This window comes from Saccopteryx leptura, chromosome 8 (genome assembly GCF_036850995.1).
Source record: "Saccopteryx leptura isolate mSacLep1 chromosome 8, mSacLep1_pri_phased_curated, whole genome shotgun sequence".
In the NCBI taxonomy this organism is placed as follows: Eukaryota; Metazoa; Chordata; class Mammalia; order Chiroptera; family Emballonuridae; genus Saccopteryx; species Saccopteryx leptura.
In genome coordinates, this window is record NC_089510.1 from 79,918,640 (window position 1) to 79,936,590 (window position 17,951).

Sequence of the window (17,951 nt, forward strand, 5' to 3'; positions counted from 1 at the left end):
AATAAGGAGTGATTGCTAATGAGTACATTGTTTCTTCTTTAGAATGATGAAAATTTGGGAGGATTAGATATTGGTGATTGTCACAAATCTATGTGAATATAATAAAAAATAATAAATTATACACTTTAAAATGATGTTATACGGTACAAAAATTATATTTCAATGATTTTTTTAAAAGGTCACTCAATGCCACACCTCCTCTATAACTCACATTTTCTTTTAAATTTTTCATTGATATGGGAAAGGGAGAGAGAGAGAGAGAGAGAGAAAGGTAGAAGAGAGAAGAGGAAGGGAGGAAGAGGGTGAGAGAGAATCATCATCTCATTGCTCCACTTAGTTGTTCCATTTTGTTGTGCACTCATCAACTGCTTCTCTTACATGCCTTGACTGGGAATCTAACCTATGACCTTGGTGTGCCAGTCCCATGCTTTATCCACTGGGCAGATATTTTCACCTGCCCAGTGCTTTTGCTGACATTTTAGGCTGAGGAAGGAGAGAATCCCATAGCTATATCATCTTATTCTTCTTTTCTGAACCACTGTTGCATTAGTTTTAATTATGTTCTCACACATCTCTGACCCTTTTGTATCTTTAGCTTTTTGATTAAAGAAACATTTACATACTGTGCTTCACATACAATAGTCATGCAAAAAATGCTTGTTGATTGAGTAAAGAAGGGCATTCTTAGAGTGCATAAATATACCTTGAGAAAATGAAGAAAACATGATCATGTATACAGTATTTCTCCTTTACTTCAGCAACCAAAATGGCACAAGAACAAGCTATGTTGCCACACAGCTACTCCAAAACTCCCATCTGAGAATCACCTCTTCTATCTAGAACTAAGAAGGAGGCAAAAGGTTGTCCAGCTGCTCTAGGTCCTCATAAGAATTTCTCAAATAAGAGGGGTCGAGAGGCAAGCATCAGTGGACATTATTCTAGCCTCCAAGCATCGCTGTATCAGTGGATGCAGTAAACACAGCAAGAATTTAGAGAGGCTGTACAGCTTGGTCCTCTCTGGTCTTGTTTACCATCCAGATGCAGATCACTTGGCCATCTCTGCACTGAAAAGTGTGGCGTGAGCAAAGAGAGTCATAGTTCATCATCATCTGCCTCATTATATTCAAATATAATTTTATAGCTCTCCTAATTTTATAATAGCTTCCTATTCACAAATTTTGCAGCATTTCTTTTATGATTTATAACTACCTACTGAATGGCAATCTACATTTTTGAATTACATTTACCAAAATGATGCCTATTCTATGTTTTATTCTTCAGTCAGAGAAGAGAAAATGATTAGAGGTTTATTAGTAATAGTAAATATCATGTTACTCACTTGAAACTCCTTGTAACTTAATTTATAGACTGTTAAAGAGTGATGTGTTGAGGTAACCTTCCTTTCAGAAAATGATACAACTCTTCATTAAAATAATACCTCAGTGTTAGATTTTCACATTTCCTTATTAGTTTTAATTATCTTTTCTTTCAAGAAAAAAAGCCCACAATTTATATTCTCCTTCCTTTAGTTCCAAATATAGGGTCTATCCAGATAGGTAATGGATTCCTGAAGAAAGAAATTCTTAATCTGGTTTCTTTAAGCCCACAGGAGTTAATCTAAAGATATTTTTTCTAGGGGATCCATGAATCCTCTGAAATTACAGGCAATTTTTAAAAGAATTTTTGTACAGTTCTGTGGAAAGAAGATACATTTCTCAAAACTGTCTACACCTCGCGTAATGATCACCACTTTTTTTGTGTGTGTCCATCATTATTAATAACAGTCACTCTTTTGTTCGAGAATAGTATGTTCACAGTACCAAGCTAGACACTGTAAGAAGTTAAAGACAAATCTAAGGCATCATTCATAGACTCAAGTATTTAATTGTCAGTTGAATAGATAAGTCTTCTACTTCATTTATACAAAAAACAGAGTATATTTGTGACCTTTAGGATCCCTTCCGATGCTGAAACACTAAAACCATAAATCATTATTTACATTCAGCAGAGAAAGTAAAAAGAAAAAAAACAACAACATAGAACCTTTGTGAACCTTTCACACTGCACTCACCAATGAAACCTTACAACTCCACGCTGAAGGTACGTAAAGCGGGACCATAGGTCCAACCCCCTCATTTCCTACAGGCTCTCTATCTTTTGATTAGTGACTGTAGTCAAGGTGTGATGTGCCTGCCACTATTTGTAGCACTGAATCTGAGATTTACCTTCTCCTCCTAAAGACTGCTGGAAAACACTTTGAACTACATGCCAGCCCAACGAGCCAGCACAGCTGTTCTCCGCTCCTCCAGGGCTCCACTGCATTGTCAGATGGGGTGTTTCAGTGACTCTTTCAAACTGCTCCTGCTCTTTCTAATCTCCAGACTTGAACTCCTACAAACCAGCGTGGTTACACTGCTGCCTTCCCACTTTTCTGTGCATTGTCTTGTCAAGAAAGCCCCAGGTAGTGACTCACTATCTTCCATGAGCACTCCTCCCTCCTCACCTCAGGTGAGTTGACAGTGCCCCAAATCTTATTCCCAGAAAAGGTGTAGGACTAACCAAAATTTAAGGGGAACCCAAGGAAGTCTTCCCTTAGACTCAACTGAACACCAGCTGTTTTAACCTCTCTGCTCCTTTAAAAACCATTCGCTGGTTCGAAACCCTGTGGGACTTGCCTGGTCAAGCAAGGCACATATGGGAGTTGATGCTTCCTGCTCCTTCCCTCTTCTCTGTCTCTCCTCTCTAAAATGAAGAAATAAAATCTATGCCTGTGGATAGAGCGTCGGACTGGGATGTGGAGGACCCAGGTTCGAGACTCTGAGGTCACCAGCTTGAGAGCAGGCTCATCCGGTTTAAGCAAAGCTCACCAGCTTAAGCCCAAGGTCACTGGCTTGAGCAAGGGGTCACTTGGTCTGCTGTAGCCCTCCAGTCAAGGCTACAATCAATGAACAACTAAGGAGCCACAACGAAGAATTGATGTTTCTCATCTCTCTCCTTTCCTATCTGTCCCTATCTGTTCCTCTCTCTGACTCTCTCTGTCTCTATCACACAAAAAAATAAAAATAGAAAAAATAAAATGAATAAATAAAATCTAGAAAAAAAGAACCATTCTTCTTTCTCTAGCTTCTACCAAAGAATCACACTCCTCGTATAGCTCTGTATCTCAAAACTCATCTATACACTTTACTAGTACAGAAAGTAGTCTAGTTTCTGCATGAAGTATCAGGACTAATTTATTAGGCAGGTTCTATATCTTTCTTGCATCTGAGCTGATACTAGGGCTAGACTGTTAGATTCTTCCTGATTACACAAACTTGGGCGAGTAATAACGTTATCGGGTCATAAGCTCTCCTCCCCTGAAAAATGGTTAAATGTAATCAGGAGCAGAGAGTAGTAAGCTACCATAATAGTTGCTGTACTTAGTATATTTTTTCTTCTTGATAATCATGAAAATAGAGGCATGTTACAATTGCTGTCTTTCTGCTACATTTCTTATGTTAACAAAGTCAAAGAAATTGTTTTTATAATTTCCTCTTGTATTAATTTGCTAAGGCTTCTAAACCAAGTACTATAGATGGGGTAGATTAAACAGGAGAAACTGATAACCTCATAGTTCTGGAGACTAGAAGTCCAAGATCAAGGTGGCTATAGGATTGGTTTCTTCCGAGGCCTCTCTCCTTGGCTTGTGATGGCCATCTTCTCCCCATGTTTTCCCACGGTCTTCCTCTGTACATGTCTGTGTCAATCTCCTCTTCTTAGAATGACGAAAGTTACATAGATTTGGGTCCAAACCAATGCACTCATTTCAGTTTAAGTACCTCTTTAAAGAACTTATCTCTAAATACAGTCTGAGGTACTGGGAGCTACTTCAACATATGAATTTTGGGGGTATACAATTCAGCATTTGACTGAATATAACCTAGATTCCATGGTCAAATCTATTGGAGAAACTTAGCTTCACTATTCACCTAAATGCCTGTTTTATCACATAGTTATTCATATCAGCTCCTTTTAATCTACATGTATTCTGGTTGATCTGTGTGTTATACAGTTATCCTAAGCCTAAAGAAATTTTCTTGTTTTGTCCATTTTTCCCTATTGTAGAAAAAGTCATCCCAGGAAAATCAGACATCACTCTGAGTAAGGTTACTGAATAATAAATTGCTTGTGCTTAGTCAATTTAATATTAAGTTTAATATTTATTAAACTTATTAAATAATATTTATTCATTTTAATATTCATCATGTATTCCAAGTTTTTTTGAAATATTAAAATAACAGACTTTCAAAGAGATACCATAGTAACAATTTAAGTGTATTTGTGGAGCAGGCAAAAATTTCTGCAAGATATAGTCCAAAAATAATTGCCTAAAGCATATTAACTTTTTGGCCTATTGCTTGAAAATGTACATATCTGTATTATCTTAAGAACTGTCATTTTATCATTTTTCACAGGATAAAATTGCACTTTTTATTGTCACTATTGGGAAAAATCACCTGAGGGACTGGTAGAGAAGGCTGTTTAAGAGTTTTGTTTAATAAAACAGATTTTTGAAGATGGTTAGCAATGAACTGGAACAGATCATGCTGAGTAAAAGATTAGTTGGGATACAGTGATTTTCTAGACTGTAGACTATACCAAAATTCAATTATAAATATAATTACAACTTTAATTGTTAAACACTCAAACCGACTGTTTCTGTTGTTAAGTGCTTGTTTCCTGCTGTCTCATAAACAGGTGCACCTGTAGGTGTTAACTTTGCCATCACCATGTGACCTAATAGCACTGCTCTTTCTTACTTTCTGTAGTTGTGCTTTTTATATTATATGATGAGCTAAAAAATGTACAAAAGCTGAGATGAAAACCATATATCTCTATATAATGGCATAAAACTAAGAATGGGTTTGTGGCAGGAAGAATAGGCAGATACCAAAGGTCAGCCATCCAACAGTATGTCTGACTGAATAATAGTCTTTTAGCTCCTCTAAAAATAAACACCAAGGTAAATAAATTTGGAAAGTTTTTTAAACTACAGTGCTTCTGAAATTTTAAAACCACAAATAATAATAAGCTTTAAAATTCTATAGTAAAGAAATCTGTTTAGCTTAGTTTAACTCTCCTATTCTTTAACAAATTTACTGACTATAATTTTGTTAGTGTTATCAAGTCAACAACCTGAGGAATTAATCGGAAGGTTAAGGAGAAAAAAAATTTAAAAAGAAGGGCATTTAGGAATCCCTGTGCCCAGGACAAAGCCATAAGGATATCCAATAAACTTATGAGGTATATGCCTGTATTTCACAAACTTAGTGAATATACAGGTTGCATTACTTTACGCTACTCAGGTGTCAAAGAGATAAAATTTATTACTTGACCTGTTTCCACTAGACAGAGCTAATTGTACATGCAAAAGAGATACCGAAGCCTGGAGTTTGGCTTATTACAAAAGCAGCTTATATTTATATCCCTAAAAGTCTAACACTGAGATGGTTATATCTCAAAAAATATAATATTCCAAAGGTATGATTTTTCAATTCTCGCTGAAAAATTTAGGACTGAGTGGCTATCAATAGACAAAAAAAAAAAAAAAAGGAAAAAGAAAAAAGAACATTGTTTTCATCTAGGATGCATCCTTCAGATGAAATTGTGTGAGAATGAAATTTACAATGCCAGCAGCTTGAAGCAAATGCAATAAAATAGCATTGTAAGATTTATTTTTACATACTTAAAACCCAAAAACTCTTTAGAGAACACTGGAAATGGAAAATGTTTACTTAAGGAGCACTCAACTATGTTTTGGCTCAACTCTAAACCATAAAAAAATTCATGATGCATGTAGTATTTAGTCTGCTTTTAAACAGGTTTTAAATAATTCAAGTGGTAAAAAAGAAAAAAAAATCTTTATCCAAGAGTATATACAGAGTCTCATAGATGATCTAAAACTGTAGATAACCACCAAATTTTGTATAAAATTACTTTGTTTTAAGCATTTACTGTCTAGCACTCATCCAATAGAACATTCTTCAATGATGAAAATGTTCTAAAATAATTACAGTGGCTAGTATAACTGAGTTTTTAATATTATTTATATTTTACTAATTTTATTAAAAATTAAACAACCATATATGGCCAGTGACTATTGTATTAGTGCAATAAAGCCTTCTAATTTATAGCCAACAATGGAATTAAAATAAAATTTCTTCACTAGACATAGTGATGTTCTGTCTAGATGTTCCATTATATTAAGGGGGAGCTGAAAAATACATAGTTCATATTGTGATTTTTTTAAGCTATTTTTTCAGTTCATAGTAAATCTGAAGTTAAGTTATAAAAGAACCAAACATCTTTACTCTGATAGGTTTTTTAAAGGGAGAATAATACACAAAGGTCAAATGCTTTAAATATATATAGTTAATTTATATATATAATTAAATATATATTAAAACTAACTAAATTTTTATATAGATAATGAGCACATCTTAGTTGACATTAGAGAACATATTGTAGCATTTTTATACATATATAAAATAAATTAATTATAATTGAATGATTACAAATATTTAGAAAGCAAATGACTATTGATAAAATATAATATTATACTATTGGATATTATTAATTTAAGTAATTAAAGAGAGATTGTTGAAGGGACCAAGAGACTACTATGAGCAATTTCATGCCAATATATTGGAAAATCTAGATTAAATGAATAAGTTCCTAGAAACATACAACCTATTGGGACTGAATCATGAAGAAATAAGAAATATAAACTGACACAGTACTAGTAAGAAGATTAAATCAGTAATCAAAATCCTCCTAATGGTGAATGTACAGGATTAAATAGTTTCACAGGATCATTCTAACAAAGCTTTAAAGAATAAGTATTACCAATCCTTCCCAAACTTCTCAAATTAAAAATGATGGAACACTTCCATACTCATTTTATAATGTTAGCGTTACCCAGATACCAAAGCCAGACAAGTACATGACTGAAATTAATTAATAAGAAAGGAAGGAAGAAAAGAAAGAAGAAAGGAAGGAAGGAAGGAAAGAAGAAAGGAAGGAAGGAAGGAAGGAAGGAAGGAAGGAAGGAAGGAAGGAAGGAAGGAAAGAAGGAAAGAACGGAGGGAGGGAGGGAGGAAGGGAGGGAAGAAGGAAGGAAGGAAGGGATGGAGGGATGGAGGGAGGGAGGGAGGAAGGGAGGGAGGAAGGAAGGAAGGAAGGAAGGAAGGAAGGAAGGAAGGAAGGAAGGAAGGAAGGAAGAAAGGAATAGAAGAAAGAAAGAAAGAAAGAAAGAAAGAAAGAAAGAAAGAAAGAAAGAAAGAAAGAAAGAAAGAAAGGAAAGAGAGAGAGAGAGAAAACGATCACAGGCCAACCTCTTTGATTAACATAGATTCAAAAATCTTAAAAAAAATAGTAGTGAATAGAATTGAGAAGTACATTAATCTTTATTATATGCAGCTTAAGTGTCTGTTTGTCGCCGCTAGCTTATTGGTTGCTTGCGTAACTGTACTAGCCAATGGGGTAAAGTTGCCACGGCATTCAAATAGTCCCGCCTTCTGGCATGCCACCTCACAAATTGAGGTTAAAGATTGGAGCAATTATTATGCTGTTAAGAAATCTTAACACCAGAAAGGGTCTTTGCAATGGTACAAGACTAGAGGTTCTCCAATTGAAAAATAATGTCATAATAGCTAAGTCTTTGACTAGCTCCTCTAAAAGTGAAATACATGTCATTCCAAGAATTGATTTGGCTCCATCTCAAACAGGGTTGCTGTTTCAATTGAAACGTAGACAATTTCCTGTAAAACTTGCCTTTGCTATGACCATCAATAAGTCTCAGGGCCAAACGTTTAAGCATGTTGGCATTTTTTTACCTGAGCCTGCATTTGGACATGGTCAACTTTATGTTGCCTGTTCAAGAGTTCGTGAAAGAATGAACGTAAAATTAAAAATAATTGATGGTCCTCTGCAAGGCGAGCTTAAAAATGATGGAAAGATCTACACAAGAAATGTTGTGTACAAAGAGATCTTTGACATGTGAATTAACATTTTATTATTTAAATCACCTTTATTTACTGAGCTAGCGGTGGCTCTTAAGAAATGTACTGCCAGTGGTTTCCTTCATTGCACTCTACTTTAAGCAATTAAGCAAGTAGAAGGGGGAAACCCTGTGGGGCAGTAAGCAAAGGGGCGTACTCGCTGCCTGCCCTGGGTAATTCAGTTTGAATTAGCAGACACCTTTGCACAAATCCTTTTAATTACAATTTATAATATCTAGAACAGCGGTCATTTCATATGACCGCCTGGCTTTCTAGTAGGATCATATGCCACAATCAAGTTAGATTTACTCCTGGAATGCAAAGATGGTTCAACATGTGCAAATCAATGAGATTCACTACATTAGCAGAATAAGAAATAAAAATAACAGAATCACTTTAATAAATACAAGAAAGACATGCTTTTTTATGGTTAAAAAAATCAAAATTCAGCATCTTCTCATGATAAACCTCCTATATATGAAATAAGACCTATATGACAAGCCCTACCTAATATTATACTCAGTAGTGAAAAATCAGAAAAAATGATCAGGATGTCCACTTTAATTCAACATAATACTAAAACTCCTGGCCAGAACAATTATGCAAGGAAAAAAGAAGCATTCAAATCAGGAAGAAGAAAAATTGTCTTTGTTGTAGATGACATATATGTATCTTCAAAAACAAAATTTCATCAAAAACTATTAGAGCTGTTAAAATAATTCAGTGAAGTTGCAGGTATACAAAATGAGTATACAAAAATCAGTGTGTTTCTAAATATTACAATAAAGTAGAAAAGATTTTAAATTATAAAAGTAATTTCATTTTAAAAACATCAAAACAATAAAATATTTAGAAATAAATTTATCTAATTGTTTGAAATATTTGTATATGGAAAACTATAAAATTGAAAATTGAAAGGATACAAATAAATAAAAAATACTCAATGTTTTTTAATGAAAAGAATTAGTATTTTTAAAATGTCCACAATATCCAAAGTAATCTACCAATTCAATGTAAGCTCTATCAAAATTCTAATGACATTTTATACAGAAATAAAAATAATAATTTTAAAATTTATATAAAACCACAAACACTTCAAATAGCCAAAGAAAATGGAGGAAAATAGAGAAAATAAAAGCTATAGGCATTACACATCTTATTTCAAATTATATTAGAAAGCTATAGTAATCCAAACAGAATGTTGTTGCATAAAATAGACACATAAACTAATAAAACACAATAGAGAACACAGAAATAAACCCATGAATATATGTTTAATTAGTTTAGGACAAAGGAGTATGGGATATTCAATTGGGAAAGAATAGTCTCTTCAATAAATGGTCTGGGAAAGTTCAATATCCACATGCAAAAGAATGAAACTGGATTTCTATTTAATCCATCCACAAAAAGTAGAGTAAAAATGGATTAAAGATGTGAACATAAGACATGAAAGCATACAATTGCAAGAAAATATAGGGAGTGAACCCCTTTCCATTGGTCATGGCAATGATTTTTTTGGACTTGACACCGAAAACAAAGACAACAAAAACAAAACTAAACAAGTGAGATTACATCAAACAAAAACTCTACTACACAATCAGCAAAATGAAAAAGCAACGCGCGGAACGGAAAAGATTTGCAAATCTCATGTCAGACAAGGAGTCAATATCCAAAATATATAAGAAACTCATACAATTCATTAGCAAACATAAAATAAATCCAATTGAAAAATAAATAGTCTTTTTCCCCAAAGAAGACATATAGATGGTCAATAACTACATAAAATGCTGTTCAACATCATTAATTATTAGAAAAATGCATATCAAAACTGCAATGAGAAGTCAATTTACAATTGTTAGAATGTCTATTATCAAAAAAAATCAAAAGAAGCAAATGTTGATGAGGATGTAGGACAAAGGGATTCTTTCACTCTGCTGGCAGGAATGGAAATTGGTACAGCCACTCTGGAAACAGTATGAATGTTTCTCAACAAATTAAAAACAGAACTACCATATGATCCAGCAATTCTGTATCTTTGTATATATCAAAATGCAATAAAATCACTATTTCAAATAAATATCTGTACCCCTATGTTCACTGCAGCATTATTCATAGCCAAAGTATGAAATGCTACTATGTGTCAGTCAACAAATGGATGCATAAGAAAAATGTGGTCTACATATACATATTATTTTGCTTAAAAAAATTTAAAAATCCTTCCATTCGCTCATTGGGGATGAAGCTGGAGAGCATTATGCTAAGTGAACTAAGCCAGACAGACAAAATAAATACTGTATGGCATCACATATATGTGGAAAAAAAAAAAAAAAGAGTTGAACTTACAGAAACCAAGTAGAATGGTGATTACCAGAGTAGAGTTGAAGGAAGGAGGATAGGGAGAGTCTGGTAAAGGGAACAAACTTTAGTTATAGGAAGAGTAGGATCTGAGGACCTCATATATAACATAGTGACTAGAGTTGATAATATTGTTAGGTACAGTAGAAATTTTCTAGGATAGTAGAACTATAGTGTTCTTACAAAAAAATATATGTGAAGTCATGGATTTGTTAATGAACACAACTGTGGAAATTTTTCACAGTTTATACATATATAAAATCATCATGCTGTATACCTTAAATATGTTGAATTTTATTCGTCAAGTATACACAATAAAGCTAAAAAAACATTTAAAAAGTCAAAAAATAAAATGGAGTTAATAAAAATCTTAATTACCTTGACCTATTTGGGAAAAATTAAACAATGAATGCGAGTACAGCATTTAATATGGACATAGAAAATGTTCATAAAGCCACTACAAAACTAAGTACTAATTTTCAAAATCGTTTGCAATAATACTGATTATGTGTCACTATGTAGAAAACAAATATTTAAGTCAGTAAATATATCCAAGTTTCTGAAAGATATCTACAATGGATACTTTTGAGACATGATTTGGAAATAAATGTCATAAGACATTGAGATTTAATATTTAAGGCTATGAAAATTTGTGTGATGCTTCTGCAGCAAAATTTACCATTACAATGAAGCCCACCCCCCAAAAAAGGAGTTCAAAAATTTTAAAAAGCTATTATTTTTATGTTGCTTTTATCAACAGACTATACTGAATTTTATTAAGTTTAGATGTGGCAATAGTTCTACTAAAGATATGTTCTCTAAGAGAACTTTGTGAATGGTAACATCTGACCTGCAGTTTATAGGTCCTCACCATGGCGGACAATAAAGCATGGTAATGCCTGGGAAAAGGGAAATTAGCTGTATTGATCAGCATAATTTATTATTTCTCAAGCTTATTTCTGCTCTTTATGCTATTTTAGCTGGTATTTTCTGCTCAGCTACTGCCAGTTCCTTGAAAAGATGGATTGTACCAATGACTGTAACAATATCTTGAATCTTTGGGAAATAATCAGATGATTATTTTCCACAATTTAAACATATTAAACAAAAATGTTTATACAGTTGGGGAAATGACAACGTTCTGAATATATTTCACAAAAATAATCTACATAATTTTATGGTTAAAAAAATAAAAAAGGTAATTTTATTCTTGTTTTGTTTTTTTCTCACAACTTAATTAATTATTCAATTTATTTATTTTGTTATATGCAATTTCTATTTCCATAAGTAAAAGTACAAAACTGTACTTCAGAAGCAGATGATTCAGTCTAAATTTGTTCTAATTTCATATTGATACAATCTAAACCTTTAGGCAAGCTTTATAATTTTACCATTATATTTCAACTTTAACAGTACCCTGAAGCAAATGCTGAAAGTAGGAGAAAAACAAAACTGAAGCCAAACTTTGTTCAGCATTTAAACTTAGATCATTTGTCTCCTGATATCATGCCAAATGCAACTTATGTTCATAAATCTTAGTTATTTCCATTGTATGGTGGAAGCAAAATAAATACTGGTGGAATATTTATTAAGTTGGAAGTTAAGAAACTTGGGATTTAACTACTGGTTGTTAGTCAAGTCACTTTGATTAAGGCTCAGTTTCTTTAAGAATCAATTTACTTATCTATAAAATGGGATAGTAAAAGCTGTTCTTTCGAAAAATCTAATAAGATCAAGAAGAATCTGCTATAAAAATGTAAAACATTTAATTTTTTCAATTAGGTTCTTATTATTTTAAAAAAGATGAGTGTTTTTTTAAATGGTAAGTTATATGAGTTATTTACAAATTTTGGATGTAATGGGATATCCTCATGGGATATATCATTGGAGAATATCTTCTTTCATTCAGTAGGTTGTCTTTTCATTGTTTTTGATGGTTTCTTTTGTTGTGCAAAATGCATTAGTTTGATAGACCCATTTGTTTAATTTTTTCTTTTGTTTCCCTTGCCTGAGGAGATATATCCAGGAAAGTATTGCAACAAGCAATGTCAGAGTTTAAGAATTTTACAGTTTTAGCTCTTACATTGTAAGTCTTTAATCCATTTTGAGTTTATTATTGTGTATGTTGTAAGAAAGTGCTTTAGTTTTACTTTTTCACATGTATCTGTCTAGTTTTCCCAATACCATTTAATGAAGATACTATCTTGATCCCACTGTGTATCTTGCTTCCTGTGTCTTAGATTAATTGACCATACAGGCATGGGTTTATTTTTTAGCTCTCCACATTATTGGGCAGAGGACCTGAATGGACAGTTCTGGAAAGAGGACATACATATGGCCAACAGACATATGAAAAGATGTTAAAAATTAAGAGACTGAGAAGCACAATTGGGCAGATATAAAGTGGTCATAAGAACGCAAAGTACAACGCAGGGAATATGGTCAATAATATTGTAATGACTATGTGCGGTACGAGGTGGGTGATAGACTTATTAGGGTGATTGCTTCGTAAGTTATATGAATGTCTAACCACAATGCTGTATACCTGAAACTAATATAATATTGAATGTATAATGTAATTGAAAATTATAAATGAAAAAATAGTAAAAAGAAACAGCTGTCTCAAGGGAGGATTGTTTGCACCTACAACAGCAAACCAGACTTAATTCCAGTTTAGGTCTCTCCTAAGAATGTGACCTCAACCACTCAGTCCTGAATTTCCTGGTGGACAATAGTGAGGTAGCTACTTGATTAGAACCCCAGTTCCTCCCCCCCCCCCCGAAGAAGGCAATCTTGCCTGAAAGAAAATTTTTATTCGTTTTACTAATAACTTTCTTATGCTACCCAGGCTCTACTGATAAAAACCTTCTATATTGTAATTTTCAGAGCACTTATCTATTTATTAGGGACACTGCAATTTGTAAATCATTCAAGAAAGCAATTAGATTTTTAAATTTACTCAGTTGATTTTTGTTCATTAACATTTTATTCATTGTAATGGAAATGTATTAATGAATTATTTTCTTTCTAAGCAGTAGATTTTAGCATACTCTTAGAATGACAATAGACTTCTGTGGAAACTTTGATGCCTAGACAGAGAGAGTATGTGTTTAATTTAAAATAGTGACTTTCTGGTACCATAATAACATTCTAAGTGACTAATGTGCTACATGACACACATTTCTATGAATAAGTCATTCAAAAATATTCTTTAAAAGGATATATAATCTTAACCGAAGCTAGAGTCATGCTTGGGTATCAACTATTGCCTTAGTGTGCTAGAGTCCTCGAAGAGTAAACTGCTGACCTTATTCACTGACTGTGGCCCCCCTATGGCATAGTCAGTCACTGGGTTAGTGACATGAAAAAAAAAAAAAGAAAAAAAAAAGGATATAATCTTAGATGTTTCAACAATCAATTGAAAATTTTCCTGTTTGAGATCAAAAAGAACATACAAATAAAATTGTATTTCAAAATAAAATTTATATTTTTGAAAGGAACAGTGTGACTTTAAATAAGTCTCAATATGTTATGAATTAAACTTTCTGAAAAAAAATTGAACAGCTTAACAATGGGCAACTCTATAAATGGTTCAAAGAATTTTTTTTTGTTGTTGTTCAAAGAATTTACTTGAACAACATCTCACATAAATCTGAACTCTTCAGGACACATATAAGAAGCACCAGTTACAGTAAAAATACAAATACAGACACTTTATTTTTTCCTAACCAAATGACAAGGCATTTCATACAGTTAATATCTAGAATTTGCTTTAACAACTAGGCATATATTTATATTTTCTGCTGTCCTAGTCAGGGAACAGTTTAATATTGTCTCAACTGATTTAGCGCCAACTCAGTCAGTCTTTCAACATTTGTCCAGGTAACTGAACCAAGAATACCTAGTGAAGAATTTTCACAAATTACACTGATATTCTTTATTTTTTAAATGGTTTTGGTTGGCAGAGATGATGTTGAAAAGACAGTAGATAAACAACACACAGATCCACTGAATTGTAACACTGGGATTATTAAATAAACTGTGTCGTTACCCTCCATTAGAGTAAAACCACCAAAATGACTGGCTTTCCTCTCCAGTATTTAAAACAAAGAAATAAAGAGAAAAGAAAGAAAGAAAGAAAGAAAGAAAGAAAGAAAGAAAGAAAGAAAGAAAGAAAGAAAGAGAGAGAGAAAGGAAGAAAGAAAGAAAGAAAAGTATTACAAATAGAGAAAAGGCCATAGACACAAAGATTTAGGTCAGGATGCATTTCAGGAAATAAAATATAAGGAGAATTTAGTCTAAGTCAAGGAAAGTAAATATCGTGAATTTCAATATAGTAGTCCATAGATTAGCCAAGCAGTTATCTGGAGATGGTACTGAAATTAAAATAAACTCTGCAGCCAGCAGAATTTCAGAATGTAAATTATTAAAAGACATATATGGAGAGGAATTATAGTTCCTATTATTATTTCTAGTTCTTCAGATATAATACAATCTTAATGCTTAAAAATTAGAAAAGATTTTTTTTCATTTTTCCTCATAAGCTAAATATTTCTTAAAAATATCTATTTCTCACCTCCTTACTGTTATGCTCGCCTCATATCTTTCTGATTACTTCTTTGTTTTGAGACTTATGCTGTATAGCTGCTTGATTGAAAGTTTAGATTAAGTATATCTGGATTATAACTGACTGCTGGTGCTATAATTAGGACCAGTTACTGTAAATATCAGTTTTTATGCCTTATTTATTTGAGTGCCTAGCTAATCATGTTCAAGTTACGTGTGGTTCAAGTCTGAAGATAGAATTGGGCTATATGTCTATTATAATTCTAAAATTATATATGATTCTAGATGAGATTTACTTGGATCATAATTTAATGTAACAAGTTGGTGAAAGCAGTTAGGGTAAAATTTTTGATATTTTAAACCAGTGGTAGTCAACCTGGTCCCTACTGCCCACTAGTGGGCATTCCAGCTTTCATGGTGGGCGGTAGCAGAGCAACCAAAGTATAAATAAAAAGATAGATTTAACTATAGTGAGTTGTTTTATAAAGATTTATTCTGCCAAACTTAGCAAAAATCCAACATAAAGTACTTGGTAAGTAATTATTATTATATGCTTTAACTTGCTGTAACTCTGCTTTATAAATTTTATAAAGTAAAGTTACTTCCCTACTTTATAAATCACCATTACTATGGAACTGGTGGGCAGTTAGAAAATTTTACTACTAACAGAGATACAAAAGTGGGTGGTAGGTATAAAAAGATTGACTACCCCCGTTTTAAAGATTTAATTTTAGACATATTTGATAAATTAGCAAAGAAATTAAGAGACTAGATTAGATTCTTGATATTCTAATATCTTAATTACAATTTCAAAATGAAGCAGTGTATTTTCTGCTATTCTGAGTGGCAGAAGAGATGTGAGAAACTTAACAGAAGTATTTAAGGGCCTTGGCCAGTTGCTCAGTGGATAGAGCATCAGCCCAACATATGAACGTCAAGTTTCGATTCCCAATCAGGGCACACAGGAGAAAAAAACATTTGCTTCTCCACTTTCCCGCCTCCCTTTTCACTTTCTCTCCCTCTTCTCTCCTGCAGCCAGTAGCTTGATTAGTTCTAGTGTGGCTCCGGGCACTAAGTATAACTCAATTGGTCCAAGTGAATCATCCCCAGGCACTAAAAATAGCTTGGTACTCAAGCATTGGCTCCAGGTGGCATTGCCCAGAAGATCCCAGTTGGGGCACATGCAGAAATCTGCAGCATTATTTCCCCTCCTCTACTTAAAATAAAAGTATTTAAGGAGAACAAAGCATATGTTTTGTAAACAAACCTGTTATGGGTTAAGTGCTTATACAAATATTTTAAAAAGAAATTTTAATTAGGTCAATTAAAATTAAGGTATAGTTCAGAATAAGAATCATCAAAGAAAAGTAGTCATGTTAACAAAGCAAGTTTTTCAGTCAACAAATATTTAATGAGAACCTACTGATGACAAAAATTGGGTTGAGAATCTAAAACACACACAAGTTCCTAAATCCTGATTGAGCTGGAGGCAGTAAAATGTAAGTCAGCAATACAATATGCCAAAAGACCAGCAACATGAGGTCACACAGTTTAGGTCAGTAGTCCCAGTGATCCAATTCAGAAGTGGTATATAAAGAATATATTTCTGTAGTTTAGGGGTTCTCAAAAGTCAGTTGCATCAGAATTATCTGTAAAGTCAGAACATAGATATTTGAGCCCATCTTTCAGACTTCCTATATCAGTCTGGGTTGGAGCTTGAGATTTTACATTTCCTCACTAATACTCTCTGAAGTATAGTTATAAAAGTATAGATATTCTCTTTTTTATTTTTCATTTTGAAGAAAATCAGCCTCAAAAAAGGTAACTAATAGGTCGAATTAAGTTAAAGACCTTTTTATTTGTTAAAAGAATGATAAGACATTCTTTGTTGTGTAATACGAGCAAAGGTTATTTAATTTTTTTTTATTTTTTGCTCTGATTCTACAATAAGAACTGTTTCGATATGCAATAAGATTTACTGAGTAGAATTATCTTATAGGAAGTTCCTGTATCTTTTTTGGGCAACACATTTGGATGACATGTTTTTGGAAGAATGAATCAGAATTCTTATTTAAAAAAACACGTAAATGAATACAAAAATTGTGGTACACTTCTAAGCAATCAAAAGGAATGAACTACTGCTCCTTGCCCCCATGAACCAACATTGCAGACATTATTCTGAGCAAAGTAACCTGCACAGGATACATACATATTTCATGTTTCTATTTTTATGATGTTCTAAATTTTTGAGGAAGCATCAACTTCCATATGTGCCTTGACCAGGCAAGCCCATGGTTTTGAACAGGTAACCTCAGAATTCCAGATCGATGCTTTATCCACTGCATCACCACAGGTCAGGCTTAAATTTTTGTATCATTATAAAAGTAAGAAAGGTGGTTAGCTAGGGTTAGTGATGGGGAATGACTCTGAACAGACTCAGAACTTTCAAAGATAATTAAAATGGTTTACAGCCAAATAGGCATGAAGATTACATGGATGTGTTCTTTTGTCAGTTAAAATGTGTGCATTTTAGTGTATGTGAATTTTATCTGGAAAAATGGCAAGGGGTGTAAGGAGATATATAGATAAATCATCCCCTGGTAAACTGAATATAGCTAATGAAGCTGAATGACGCATATAGAGAGTCATTATAATATTCTATTTACTATTCATATATTAAAAATAAATAAACAAAAAACACCTTGGATTTTTGTCATTCTATACTGCTTACTATTCTACAGAACTTAATCATTCTTAAATTAGTTTAAAAAAACAAAGTTTCTAAAACTGGAAAATGAGGTAATTTTATATTAATTCTTACCTGATGATTCTTAAAAGAGTTAAATCAGATACTATTGTTCATTGTGAACAAATTATCATTTGTAGCTTTTATTTACAATTCATAATCAGCCTTCTCTTTCTTTTCACTCCCCTTCCAAAAAAATTGAGGAAGTTTGCATTATTTTTTTAATGTGAATAAAACTGTAAGAC

At 32.8% G+C, this 17,951-nt stretch overlaps 1 protein-coding gene and 1 non-coding gene across 7 annotated transcripts in view; one reads left to right on the forward strand and one right to left on the reverse strand.

Moving 5' to 3' along the window:
- NAALADL2 (N-acetylated alpha-linked acidic dipeptidase like 2) overlaps positions 1-17,951 on the reverse strand; it is a 1,156,801-nt gene that overhangs the window by 520,739 nt on the left and 618,111 nt on the right. The window lies entirely within an intron of this gene.
- Positions 13,627-13,759, forward strand: LOC136380237 (small nucleolar RNA SNORA3/SNORA45 family). Its single transcript, XR_010746911.1, has one exon. It is a non-coding gene; the product is annotated as a small nucleolar RNA SNORA3/SNORA45 family (small nucleolar RNA).